This window comes from Dryobates pubescens, chromosome 11 (assembly GCF_014839835.1).
Source record: "Dryobates pubescens isolate bDryPub1 chromosome 11, bDryPub1.pri, whole genome shotgun sequence".
Lineage (NCBI taxonomy): Eukaryota > Metazoa > Chordata > Aves > Piciformes > Picidae > Dryobates > Dryobates pubescens.
This window is the reverse complement of record NC_071622.1, coordinates 12,988,990-13,002,727: the sequence shown is the minus strand read 5'-3', so window position 1 is coordinate 13,002,727 and position 13,738 is coordinate 12,988,990. Positions and strand designations below refer to the sequence as shown.

At 43.2% G+C, this 13,738-nt stretch overlaps 1 protein-coding gene across 3 annotated transcripts in view; it reads left to right on the top strand.

Moving 5' to 3' along the window:
* Nucleotides 1-4,286: 4,286 nt before the first annotated feature.
* The window catches only part of RABGAP1L (RAB GTPase activating protein 1 like), a 277,604-nt gene continuing 268,152 nt past the window's right edge, over nucleotides 4,287-13,738 (top strand). For 2 of the 3 annotated variants that reach the window (XM_054165303.1, XM_054165305.1), the window contains exon 1: nucleotides 4,287-4,466. The gene's annotated coding sequence lies outside the window, so the exon portion shown is untranslated. Of the gene's footprint in view, nucleotides 4,467-4,489; nucleotides 4,507-13,738 lie in introns of those variants that run through there. The other variant, XM_054165304.1, reaches the window with a different exon arrangement.

Genomic DNA, 13,738 nt, shown 5'->3' with positions numbered 1-13,738 from the left:
CTCACAGGACATTAAGGATAAGTAGGCTAAAAAAAGAGAAAGTGTCTCTTACAAGGAAAGGCTGAGAGACCTGGTGCTGGTTAGCCTGGAGAAGAGCAGACTGAGAGGGAATCTGATAAATGTTCATCAATAGCTAAAGGATGAGGGGCAAGAGGATGGGGCCAGACTCTTTTTAGTGGTGCCCTGTGATAGGTCAAGGAGCAATGGGCACGAACTAGAACCCAGAAGATTCCATCTGACCACAAGGAGAAACTTCTTTGCTGTGAGGGTGCTGGAGACCTGGAGTGGGCTGCCCAGGGAAGGTTGTGGAGTCTCTTCCTCTGGAGAGATTCCAAACCCACACAGACATTGTGATCCTGGGCAACCTGCCGTAGGTGACCCTGCTTTAGTAGCGCAGGGAGCGGACTGGATGATCTCCAGAGGTCTTTTCTGACCCCCCCCGAAGCAATGATTCTGTGATTAAGTATTTCAGCTTGAGAGTTCATTATGCAACAAAAAATAATTTCCACTTTCAGAGGGATGGGCTGGTACATGGATCTACTTCTCTTGCATACATATGGACTGCTTTCTTTAAACACGTCCTCATATTTTTCTAGGCTATACATTCATGTCTTTGACTTCTCAGATGTCCCAACGGACTTCTTTGAGTCATACCTGAGTATGACTTACGATGAAGCTGCCCGGACTTCTGGCAGTTCTTGCTGTTCTCCTCAGAAATTTGATTGAAACAGTGTCTGGAACAGAACTTTTCTTCACTGAAAGCCTTTTTAAGCTTAGTGGAGTGGGAGAATTATTTTGCTGCTCTTGTGCTTGAAAGTGTTTTACTACATTTCTGTACAACAGTCACATCTTTTCTTTTTTTTCACTGTGAAATCACTGTTGACTTATTTTCTTTCTGCGAGCTGCTATGAGCCAAGGCTTTTGCTAATCAGCCACTTTGTCTCCAGCTTACATTTTTGCAGACAATTATTCCCAGCTATATGGAAGGCTTTCTCACCTTATTGAGTTACATCCTATTTACTTCAGGTCCTTGTTCCAACTCATCATGATTTGTTCAATTCTAATTATATCTTCCAAATGATAGCTTCCGAAAACCTCTCACCTGAACAGGATATTCTTCGCAAATATGATAATAATATTCTCTGTCCTATTGCATCACAGTAGCAGTTCATGATTCAGGATGCAAACATCTGAAGATCTCACTTGCTATGAACTTATTTGCTTGTGAATCACCTGACACTACTTCTGAGTGCCATTTTCTAACCATTGCACACAAGTTTTGTTCAGCTAATGCTCTGCTGTCATCCTTGTGAGAATATTTGATGATGCAGCATCAAAAGCCTCTCTGAAGTAAAGATTCCACAATTTCCTTTTGTTCCAGTTTTTGCCTGATAGAGGGTCAAGCTGAATGGCCTCTGATTCGAGTCCATCCTTTCTTTTCCTAGGTAGGTACCACAGAACCTCATAATTTTTTTTCTGAGTTCTTGAAGATAACTGCTAATAATTTGGAGATTGCTTAGTCATGTCACTAAGTGTGTTGGCTGAAGCTTACCTGGCACATGACTTCTGTAAGCAACTTACTGGAATAGATTCTTTCCTTACTTGAGCTTAATAATTTGTTTTTACATTGCTAATATTAACTGTGTAAGCCACCTGACTACAGCTGACATTTTGGAGAAAAGCTAAGCAGGGGAAAAAAAAAAAGAAGTTGTTTTTGGTTTTCCTCACATGATTTGATAATTGTTTCCTCACCAACCTGAGAGCAAGTCACTCCCTCCCTGGTAATCTTCTACGTGAGCCTTTCATTCTTATGCTCAATGGCTCTTGGATAGTTTTAGGTCATTTTCTATGTGAACCTTTCTGGATTGTCCCTATTACAACAGCCACCTTGTTGTAATTTTTAATAATTTAACCCAGATTCTACTGTTTTTCAACAGTGCAAGTCACTGAAGTGGTTCAGAATGAGCCAGGTTCTTCTCTTGCTCACTTGCTTTCTCATTGCAATATTCTGTGGCCTTCACGACTTTCCAGAGTCTGCTTTGCCTTCCTGCAAAAGAAGAATCTGCAGAAGAATCTCAGTTTAGGTTAGACACTAGGAAGAATTTCTTTGCCATGAGAGTGATGAGGCACTGGAACAGGTTGCCCAGAGAAGTTGTGGTGGTTTTGACCATGGAAATGTTCAAGGTCAGGTTGGATGGAGTCTTGAGGAGCTTGGTCTAGAAGGTGTCCCTGCCTGTGGCAGGGGATTTGGAACTAGGCAATCTTGGAGGTCTCTTCCAACCCCAAACATTCTGTGATTCTGCAGTGCAGTTTGCCATTCAAACTGTCAGTTTACCGAAACTTACTGTCTTCAAGTCCTTTGGTTTAATTTTCCTTCCTTCCCTTTTGAAGAGTCATTAAGTTACTTGATTAACCACCATCACCCATATAGGCTCCCAGATTCCATTCTGAGTAGGTACCTTGCTTTTACCAGTCTCATTATCATCACTTCCCAAGCTTTAGAGGATTTTATTTGAATTAAAGTACCATGCACTTGATCTGTTCCTTTTGTGGGCTGCTAATGGGCCTTTGCTGTGACACTGTTCTTTTGCCTCCCTGTTTGCCATTAACCAAATATTTTAGTAGCTCTGTGCCTTACATTCCTTTTCTCCTACCCATGCTTCCTGATCAAGCTTTACATTTCCATTACAATAACCAGCTATGACAGTTTATTCCTAATTTTGGTTATGAATATACCAACTTTGAGTTCTGCCTGTTTCTTGCCCACGTTCTCATCTAAGCATGCAGCAGCTGAGTACAGTGCCAAGGAATGTTTTTTCACATTATTCCCCAATTATAATATTCAGTAAAATTGTTTCTCTCTTCCCCTTTCATTTCTCTTCTTTGTGGTTTCTCTGAACCTTGGGGTGTGATAAAAATAATCTGGAGATAATTTAATTTACACCAGCTGCAGATAACTAGGAAAGATACCTAACAGTAACAACAACAAAGAGGGACTGGCCAAATAGTCTTGATTTTCTTCTCTTTGCTCACTTCCCCAGCTTTGAGATGGGTTTACTACAGCATTATGATGCACAACAGTCTAACAAACAAACTTTCTCTTTGCCTGTATGCTCAGAATTTGCTTTTCTCACTGCATACAAGTGACCATTAAGGAGAATTTAACACTTGGACATTTCAAGTTTCAGTAGCTGTGCTCTTACAGTGCATTTCAGAAATCTTCAAAATCAGATTTCTGGGGGCTTGCTGCTACAAGGAATTGTGCTTCAACCTTTACCTCATGGTCTCCAAGCAGCTCACCTCTGCAGCAGGTATCAGTGAAGGAGGCTGGGACTGCTGTGGCCAGCTTCCGGGCAGTTCATCACTTGTGTCTTTCAGACATGAGCTGATGGAGCTCATCAGACAGTTGGAGCAGACCTGCTACCACGCTAGTGTAAGGAGCACAATGTTCTTAGCTCTCCACCCCAGTGAGGAGAAAACACTCTACAAACGGTTCCAGCAGGGGCAATCCCATTGGCTATTCTATGTTTGCTGGCTTTATGCAGCTACTTAAAGCTGAGGTCTGACATTCCCTAAGGTTTTCCTGATCGACGTCTGAAATGGAAAGAAGAGAGAGAAGCTGTATAAATTCTGTGGTCAATTTAAATGTGGTTTGCTTCACACACAAGACACAAAAAACCCAACCAAACAACAACCAAACAACAAAATCCCCCACAACCAAAAAAACCAACCACAACCAAGAGGGCAACTTTTCCTTACTTAAACACATTTTATTGCAGCATAATACCGTTTTTTATGTAAAACATACATATTTACTACTTCTATATTAAGCACGCAGAACCACTGTTGATTAGCAAACAGAATTTACTGCTTTGGGAAGGGTGGGGTACAAAATCAAAATGCAACATTAACCCTCTAGGAATTATTTTAGAGAGGACCATGAGCTGTAGCAGTTTCTGCTGTTCTCTTGTTGTGGTCGAGAACTCTGACACGTTTAGTGGCAGCTTTTCTGGAGCTGGGCCGAAAAGGTCCGTTCTCCCAAGACAGCTTCGCGCCTCGGGCCGGGCGCAGGCCTAACTGAGGGCAATTGGCACACGTGGCCGCTCGCAGACCCGATCTCCCTCTACCCCTACGGGGCGTCTGAGTAGCCCGGCCAGACCGGTGCGAGGGGACGGGCTGCGCTTGTGGCGGCGGCGGCGAGCGAGGGCGGGCCGCCTCCCCGCGGCCGCGCTCGGTGCCGGCGCCGTGTCAGCAAGGGGAGGGCAGCGGTGCGCGCGCGCGCCCCCGCCCGCTCCGCCATCCACCCGGCCCGCCACCCGCCGCCGGAATGTGGACGGCGCTGGCCTGGCCCTGAGGCGGCTGCGCGGACCGCCGAGCCCTTCGTGCCCGGCCTCCCCCCTACTGCCGGCGGCGGAGCACGGGCTGGAGGCGGCGGCAGAGAGGGGTGGACGGTTCAGCTGCCAGTGGTGAGAGACCGGGACGCTGCCTCGGGCCTCCTGCGCCGGGGTGAGGGCAGAGGGAGGGCAGGGGGCTCAAGAGAAGCGGAGGGAAGCGTCGCCGCTCCAGCAGGAGAACCGGCGCAGGGAGAGCACGGCGCCGGCCCTACTCGCCCGCCCTGTGCCACGGGGTGACAGTGCCCGCTGACCTAAGGTGGCTTCCTCCTTCGGCGGGCCGGGTCGGCTGCGCGGCCCCGGGAGCTGCCGGTCCCGGTCCCCCTCCCGGCGGCGGAGGGAGGAGGAGGAGGCGGCAGGAGTTGCGTGGCTGGTGGGGGGGATGGTTCGTAGTGTTTGCTGGTGTTTGTGTTGAGGGGGGAGTGCCCTTTGCGCCGCTGGGCGCTGGGACTATGCCGCTTCGTGGGGAGCGAGCTGAGGGGAAGTGGGGGGATGTGAAAAATAAAGTTGTTTTCGTCGTGCGGGAAAGGAGAGCGTAGTGCAAGCGTGCATCTCCCTTCCTCCTCCTCGGGAAAAGTGAAGTCACTTCCCAAGAGTCAAACCCAGCAAACTGCTGTCCTAATCAGAGCCGTCTACGCGTCTCGACTACATCCACGTTTTGGTTTTTCTGGATGTGTTGCTATTTGGTTTTTGTTTTGTTGCTCCCCTCTCTCTTTTTTTTTTTTTTTTTTTTAAAGATTGTTTTTCCAAGCCTGCCACAGTTAGGCCCTCCCTAACTATGATCCAGTACAAAAGTCCTTGTCTTTAGACAGAGTACTTCCAAAGTTGCTAAAACCGTCTGATGTGGGTATGGCACTCTGAATGAAATGGCCTTGGCAGCCCTGCTCGTTTGTGAGTCTCCAAAATGTGACATGTACTTTGCTCTTGCTTTTGCTCTTTCAAAGCTGCCTTGGTAAGATTGCTTGGTTTTGATAGTGTTATAAATAAATCATAACTTACCGGGTTTCATAGCTTATGGATATATGTGTGGGTTCTGTTGTGTGAGAGGCGGGGCGGGAGGGGGAAGGTATTTAAACTGTCATCTCTTCTTCAAAACAGAAACAAATCCAGCAAAATAGAAGAATTATCTTGCTTAGGGGAGTGTTGCTTTAATCGTTTTCTCTAACTGTAGTCTCATAACCATATTGGTGACTTTTCAAGTAAAACACTGGAGAAGGACAGCTGTCCTTTCTGCCACTTAGGATTGATCCTGGTGATGTTACAGGCATAATTTTCTTATTCCTTTAAAATCAGGAGAGGTGCTGTGGCTTGAGTTAACCCAAGATTTGTGATACAGGCCAAAATCTGGAGTGATTATCAGACTGACTCATGCTCCAGTCTTGCAAAGATTTACTGGGAGTATAAGATCTACAAGTTACTCCTGTGTCTAGGTTTTAAATGGGGTTGTAACTAATAATGTTAAGAGATTAATTTGCAGTTTAGAGTTGGACTACAAATATAGTTAACATGCAGTAATAACAAATTGACTCCAGTGCTGTATGAACTGAAGCTAAATTGGAGCATTATTCACAGATTACATCGGGTTGGAAAGGGCCCTTAAAGGTCATCTGCTGTCATCAGGGACATGTCCAACTAGATCAGGCTTCCCAGGGCTATGTCAAAGTGGATGTCTCCACCTCCCCAGTGGAGGAGCAACATTAAATGGACTACAGCTTTTTCCTCTATGTGTGTGTTTTTCTTCTCTGTGTCCAGAGAAGTAGCTGTGGTTTTCTCCTGCTCTCTTCTTTGCATATCCTTTCTTCTCACTGCACTTTCTGTTGATTCATCAATTGCTAGGCATTGTTAGATAGGGGCTTTATGAATTTATTCAGCTCTAATTTTAAAATAATCAGTTGTGTGTTTTTATTGCCTCAGCTATAACTGGAAGGCTATTTCAAACCTGACTGACCTTAGTAATTACCTACCTTTTGCTTTCCAGTCTAGGTTAATTTGTCATTGGATTATACCCATTTCATGTACCCAATGGACTGATACATTATGTTGGCACTTTTATCTCCATAGCAAAAGCAGCAGCACTCCGAAACAAGTGGATGCAAATATGTGTTGAAGCACAACACTGCTGGTTTCTTTTCTCGGCACCAGCTATACTTACCCTTCCTATAACAGCTCTCAGTTTCTGCCCATGAATTTTCACCTTGACCTTCTAAGTAAAAATTAAAAGGGACATTGCAAGTGTTAACTCTGAGCTTCATAGAGGTGTTCTTCTAATGAAGTTTGAGAATGTTTTCATAAGATGTGTTTTTTGAAACTCATACCTCTGGCAGTTTGTTCTAACCTCACTCTTACTGTGTTGTACTGGCCTTTATTGTAACCAGGGTTGCTGAAGGGCTGCTTCTTGGGAGTCCAGGTTTGTAGGCAAAGCCTGACACGTTTCAAAATTTGTTTCACCTTTTTCTGAATGCTTAACTTCAAAAAGAAATTAAACTTATCCACAGACTATTAGAAAGTACCCCCGTGGTTTTTAAGGTGTTTAGTTAATTTTGATAATCAGAAGTGTTCCAAGAGGGCACTTGGCGAAACTGAAAGGAAAAGTGTCAGTTTGGTAGGTGTGTGTTTGGGGCTGTTCATGAACACTGCATAAATAAATTGGTTTCCAAAACCTGCTTAGTTAAATAGCTGAGTCAGAAAGATGAATAAAGCCCTTATGGAAAACTGCTACTGTATTGTTTCTTCAGTGGGATGTTTTCTGTTCTTTGGAAAGAATAGCAGCAGTGAGGTTCTTTCTAATGTCGCTGAGTGGATGCAGGGAAAATTAAAGTTTTTGCCACCAAGTGAGATGAGTCACAGCCCTCTGCTTTTCTGCTCTCGTCATCCCTGAAACACACACCAGGATATCAAAGAAGATATGAAGCTCTTTTAGCTCAATTAACCTTAAAGGTGTGAAATTGTTCTGATGCTGAAAACCTTTTGTTTCCTAGTTATGAGGGAAACGTAGTGGTGCAAAGAGAAGGAGTTCTAAGGGCAGGTAGATAAGAGATGTTTACATTTTTGTGTACCACACTGGATGTATGCTTGTTATAAGTACAGGTAAACTGGAATTTTAATTATGAGAGGAATTAAACTTGGTGCATAAATTGCCAGATGAAATTTTAAAAAATAGAATCCTGGGCAAATGGAATAAATTAATGAAATGGAATTATTTAGGTTGGAAAGGGCTCCTGGGGGTGATCTTGTCCAGCTGCTTGCTTAAATTAAAGCAAGAGCTATTTAGATAAGGTTGTTACACCTTTCTGGGTAACCTGTTTCCATGTTATTCTACTGTGGGTAGAGGACTTTGCACATGTTTTGGAACTTCTTGAAGTTCCTGCTGGTGCACTTCTCCAGCATGTCCAAGAGCCTCTGACTAGGAACCCTGCTCTCCACTGCTTTGACCCTTTTGCCCAGTTTGATGTCATTGCCAAACTTGCTGAGGATACACCCTGTACCATCATCCACGTTAAAGACTTCAGATGGTACTGATTTCAGTGGTAATCTCTGATGCACGTGATTTGATTGTTGATCTTTCAGCCCAGCAGTTCAGTTAGTTTCCCAAACACCTTACTACTGCTTGCTTACCTAGTGTTTGCCTCATCAGTTTGGCTGTAAGTATGGTATTCATTGCCCTTCCATCACCTGCTGAGTCTGTTGTCTCTTTGCAGAGAACTAATGTGTTCATCAGGCATCGTTTCCCCTTGGTAAATCTACACTAGCTATTCCAAATCACCATCTTCTCATTCTTTAGCATGGGAATGGCTTCCAAGAAGATTTGCTCTTGAATCCTTTCATGGACTTAGGTTGGGCTGGCTGGATCCTCCTTGCTGTTCTTGAAATTCAGTGTAATGTTTACCTCTTTTTCAGTGGTAAGGAATCTCTCCCAGTCTCCACAGCCCTTCAAAAAGTGGTAGAGTGTGGAATTTTGGTGACATTGGCCAGCTCCTTCAGGACTCAGCTGTGTACCATCTGTTTGCACAGACTTGTGTATTTCCAGTTTACCAAAGTGCTTCTAAACTCCTAGTTACCTCCTGTTTTGGAGGTAATTCTTTACTGTATCAGACTCTTCCACTAGGCTCAGGGGTCTAGGGGAACTGAGGGCAGATCTTACTAGCTAAAACTGGGGCAAAAAAGTCTTTCAGTTTGCCAGCCTTGTCCTTTGTCACTAGGTCTCTGTCCTGCTGAATAAAGAAGCACTTCTGCTTGGCCTTCCTTTTGTGCTAACACAGGAGTCCCTCCATGTGCCCTTCATCCCTTGTCAGTTTCAGCTCCAGATGGATGTTGATTTTTTCCTCCTGCACAGGGGCTGTGCCTCCCTGTTCATCTTGGACAGATTCTACCTACTTTGCCTTTCTGTGTGCTTCAGCAGCAGACACCAAAATTGCTTTGTCTTACCTTTCTGTAGCTAGGAATATGTAAAACTTTGAAATGTTTTGAAGTCTTAGTGTCAATTCCTCCTAGGCAAGCAGTATAAGCTTTATCAAACTGATAAGGGAGTAAATCCTGAAGTGGAGTGCCAAGAGGCAAAACAATGAGAAAAATGAACCACACCTGTAGTTTTTTTTTAACTTATTCTTCCTTTCTTTCTGCCTCCCCCCTAACTTAAATAAGTAAGACCAGGTAGAAATCTACAGCTTAAGTGTATGACTTTTTTTTTTTCCTTTGGTTGGTCCTTGTACAGGAAAAGGAGATACTGATATTTAGCAGCAAGAGGGTTGGATAAATACTTTACTTCATGCAGTCTGTACATAGAATCAACAACAACAAGGTTGGTAGAGACCTCAAAAATCATCAAGTCCAACCTGTCACCCAAGACCTCATGACTACTAAACCATGGCACCAAGTGCCACATCCAGTCCCCTCTTGACCACCTCCAGGGACGGTGACTCCACCACCTCCCTGGGCAGCACATTCTGATGGCTAACTACTCTCTCTGTGAAGAACTTTCACCTCACCTTGAGCCTAAACTTCCCCTAGTGCAGCTTGAGACTGTGTCCTCTCGTTCTGGTGCTGGTTGCCTGGGAGAAGAGACTTGACACCCTCCTGGCTACAACCACCCTTCAGGTAGTTGTAGACAGCAATGAGGTCTCCCCTGAGCCTCCTCTTCAGGCTAAACAATCCCAGCTCCCTCAGCCTTTATTCGTAGGGCTTGTGCTCGAGGCCTCTCACCAGTCTCTTTGCCCTTCTCTGGACACAAAGAACTTTCAATTGAAATTAATGTTACATTTTTCTGTCTGCATAAATTGATTTGAGAAATCATTAAAATAACCCAACATTTTGGAAATGGAACTATTTTAAATAGGTATCATTTATTTCATTAATTCATTCAACGCTGTAGTTGTTATCTTTGAGTTCTGTATTTCTCAGTTAATCAATAAAAATAACAGGAGAAGTTGTTGAGTTTGAGCCTGTGTAGACAACTTCAAACAGAGTTCTTAGGTAGTTTGAACCCTCTGTGTGTCCCTGATGCTGCCTGCAGTTTCTCAACTGGTGTGAGTGGCATGATTTGTGCTCATGTACTTTTGGTGACTTGTTAGTACCAAGCCTTGGTTATCAGCTCAGGTGTGTCAGGTGCTGGTTTAGCTTTTCTAAGTAGGTCTTTGGTATCTGTTTGGACTAGAAATATGTTTTTTTAACATGGTTGGGAGTTTATTGCTGATGTTGCAGAAGGGTGTTTGAGTGGAGTTACATTTCTTTGCAAAACAGCGCTTAATAGTGATGGTGGCTTATGGTCAGATGGCAGCCTGCACATCTGCCTTTTGGACCTGATCTTTTGTTTCACACTAGGCTGCAGGCAAACTCTGAAATACTAAAGTTCACTGCTAATTATGGTGGACAACTCCCTGACTTAATTGCTCAGATTCTTAGTATCTTCCATATGATTTTTAAATAGCAAAGGAAAGGGCAGGAAAAAGAGAAGTGAAAGGTATTTTTAAGCACCAAGATTTCAGGCAGTGGCTGAATCTGAGTGGATCTTGGAGGCCACTTGCTAAGTGGTTGAGTGTGATTTCTGTGTTACTTTTGGGCTTAGAAGGTAAGTAAACTACTCAACGTTGTATAGTAACTCAGTGATATGAGTGAGGAGTAGAATGGACCTGAATGTAAGTGACAAACAAAGTACTTGCTGTAAAACTTGTGTAGTAATCATTTCAATGTAAGGGATCAGTTTTGAGTGACTTAACTATTCATGACCAGTCCCTTGTCTTTTCTTGCAAGCGAGTAAATGTAGTTACCAGCATGCCTCTTACATTATGTATATGTGTGTGTTCTTTCCTCACCAAAACTGCTATATGCCAAGTTTTATATTGCAAGAAGTGAAGGTCTGAGTTTCCAGAGGACAGTTACAGAATAGTCTTGAAGTTACACTTCTTGTCAGTGATGGGTACAGAAAGTACAACTGCTGTACTTTCGGGGGCTGAACTGAGTTTAGCAGTTGTACTTTCAGTTCAAGTACAGCTGACCTATCTGTTGTATGTACCTTAAGACACACAACTAGATTTTTTGGGTGGGGGGTTAAGCAGATTGCAGATACTGGTCTGTTGCGGTTGTCTGTGCATTTTTTAGGCTGTTTCTCCTATTGGAAAGGAAAGAGTGAGAGTTACAACGGGGTCTAAGAATCTTATCTTAAAGGTTGACTTTTAGTGTGAACTGATAGTTTAGATGATTTTGATAACTGCTACTACTATTTAGGGAAATAGCCCCTTTTATTGTAAATTTTTTTTCATCACAGAATCACAGCGTGGTGGGGATCGAAAGGGACCTCTGGAGATCATCCAATCCAACCCTGATTTAGTTGGAGGTGTCCCTGCTGACTGCAGTGGGGGTTGGACAAGATGACCTTTGCAGGTCTGTTCCAGTCCAATGCAATCTGTGAATCTGTGAGTCTTCTAGTCTATCCTGCAGTGCTGTGCTGACTGTGTTACAGCAAGCAGGTTTTGAGAACTGACAAGCAGCAGTCTCACTGTCATAACTTCTGGGATTAAGAACAAAGATATTTCAAGCTAAATCTGCAAAACCTAATATTGCCAAAATTAATGTTGCAACTCTGAAAATACCAATTATCATAACTTGCAATTCTGGCTTGAAGAACAAGGATTTTACTGACTCCTAAGGTAGTCAGTGCTGGGCATTGGATCAAGATTTCTTGTCTTTCTCTGGTGTCAGAAGTGACCCTTTTTTGGCAAGAAGAAAAAGATTGGCGCCCAGGATTGCTACCTCAGTGTATCACACTGCTGGTCCATATGGTCCCTTTTGTTTTACAGCATCTAATTCTTACTGGAACTAATGGCTTGTGGAGAAAATACTTGGTTGAAATATTGATTACATTTAATAGCCGTTGTTCTGTTGGCCAAATTTAGACTGGCTAAATTAACACACTTATTTTTGTTCTTCCAGAATAAACCATGAAATAACCTCTTTAAAATGATGACTATTTTATGCTACTTCTTTCCCCTGGAATGTAGGTCATTATATTTTCAAGTGGCCCTGCAGTTCAGTAAATAGGCTGTTGCTCAGTTTCAATTTGAATGCTGCCTGCAAGCATCATGTAGCAATGAAAAAAACCCAAACAACAAAACAGGAAGCCTAAACTTGTTAATCTTCAGCTATGAGAAATTGGACACTCTTTGTTGCTTCTTTATGTTTTTTGAAGTTGAAAATGAATTACTAGCTCAAGAAGCTGAAGTGTTAGTGGGTAGTTGATAGCAGGCAAACAGTGCGAGGGTGTGCTAGAGTTGCTTTATTTGCATTGTTTGCTTTATCCTGGAGGTAGAATGAACTACTGAACTTAAACTAGTTGTTTGACATTATAGTAGGCTACTAAGTAAGTAAGTTCTGTTTGCCAGAACTTGATGTGTAAATGTGTTTATTATTATTACTTCTTTTTATGAGATAGACATGACGACCAGTAACAGTAGCACAGGATCATCGAAAGGGGCCTTCAGAGATCTCAAGATCCAAGCCCCCTGTCAAAGAAGGGCTGCCTAGGGCAGGTTACACAGGAACACATCCAGGCAGATTTTGAAAGTCTCCAGAGAATGAGACTCTGCAACCTCTCTGGGCAGCCTGCTGCAGGGCTCCAGCACCTTCACACCAAAGAAGTTTCTCCTTTTGTTGCGGGGGAACTTCCTGTGTTCCGGTTTGTACCTGTTCTTCCTTGTCCTGTTACGGCACACCACCGAAAAGAGGTTGGCATTTTCATCTTGACATCTACCCCTCAGATGTTTATAGGCATTGGTAAGATCCCCTCTCAGTCTTCTTTTCTCCAGACTAAACAGCCCCAGGTCTCAGTCTTTTTTAGGAGGGATGTTCAGGTCCCTTACTCATCCTCACAGCTCTCCTCTGGATTCTTTATTTCAAAGTTGTACTTTTTGGAAGGAGATAGGGAGGAGAAAGATACTTCTTTGAACTGTCAGAAAATAAAAATATATTGCCTTAAATTGGTTAAACACTAATTGGATTCGATAGCCTTGATCATACTTGTTATTGGCATAAATTAGTGTGTCAGCAAGAGGCATGCCTGCTCATGTAATCTGTTCTTCAGCTGGTGTATTATGCCACTGGTTGGTGTGGACAAATCTCAGGCCTGAATAATTATTTAAATCATTGTTAAAAATAGTTCCCTCAACCTTAATTTTAACTCTGTTGTGGCTGGGGTGTAGCTTGTCCTCTGTGGCTTTTCTTACTCAAAGTGCGCAAGTAAAAGGAAGTACCAGACTGGATGGGAGATGTCCTTTGCAGCTTACCTTACGTGCTTTCACTTCTCTGGACTCATACTTCATCTACTGTCCGTGATGCTTTTTCCACCCAAGATGTAAATTTCAGGAGTTCAGATCAGTGAGATTTTTCTGGTTTAAAATTTTGTTCTTGTCTTCCTTTGTGCCTGTGATTTGCAGTGATCGATCTCTGCTGAAGAGGAGAAGTGGTGCTTCTCTGTCAGCTGCTTTCTTGCCTGAGTCATGCTCCAGCTGAGTACCAACCACATGCCTACCATTCCTCTTAAGAGTTCTTTGCCCTGATAATCTTCAAGTTAAGTTAAATAAATGCAGTATTTTTCTGAAGAGACTCCAAACTATGAAGCTTTGTAACTTTTAAGTGGTTCAGTGGCTCGTGCATAATCTAAAGATTCAAGTATCAGGAGAGCTGTTTCTCTCAGTATTCATAATGTGATATGTTTAAAGGTGCTGGTTGGAATCAGTTTGAGAAGATGTGGATGTGGTATGTTTTTGAAGGAGAGCAGCCACTTTCCTGTTTGCATAGCTCTTTTTTCATTGTTTTCCTTAAATTGCTATTCTTTGGCTGTAAGATTGACACATAAG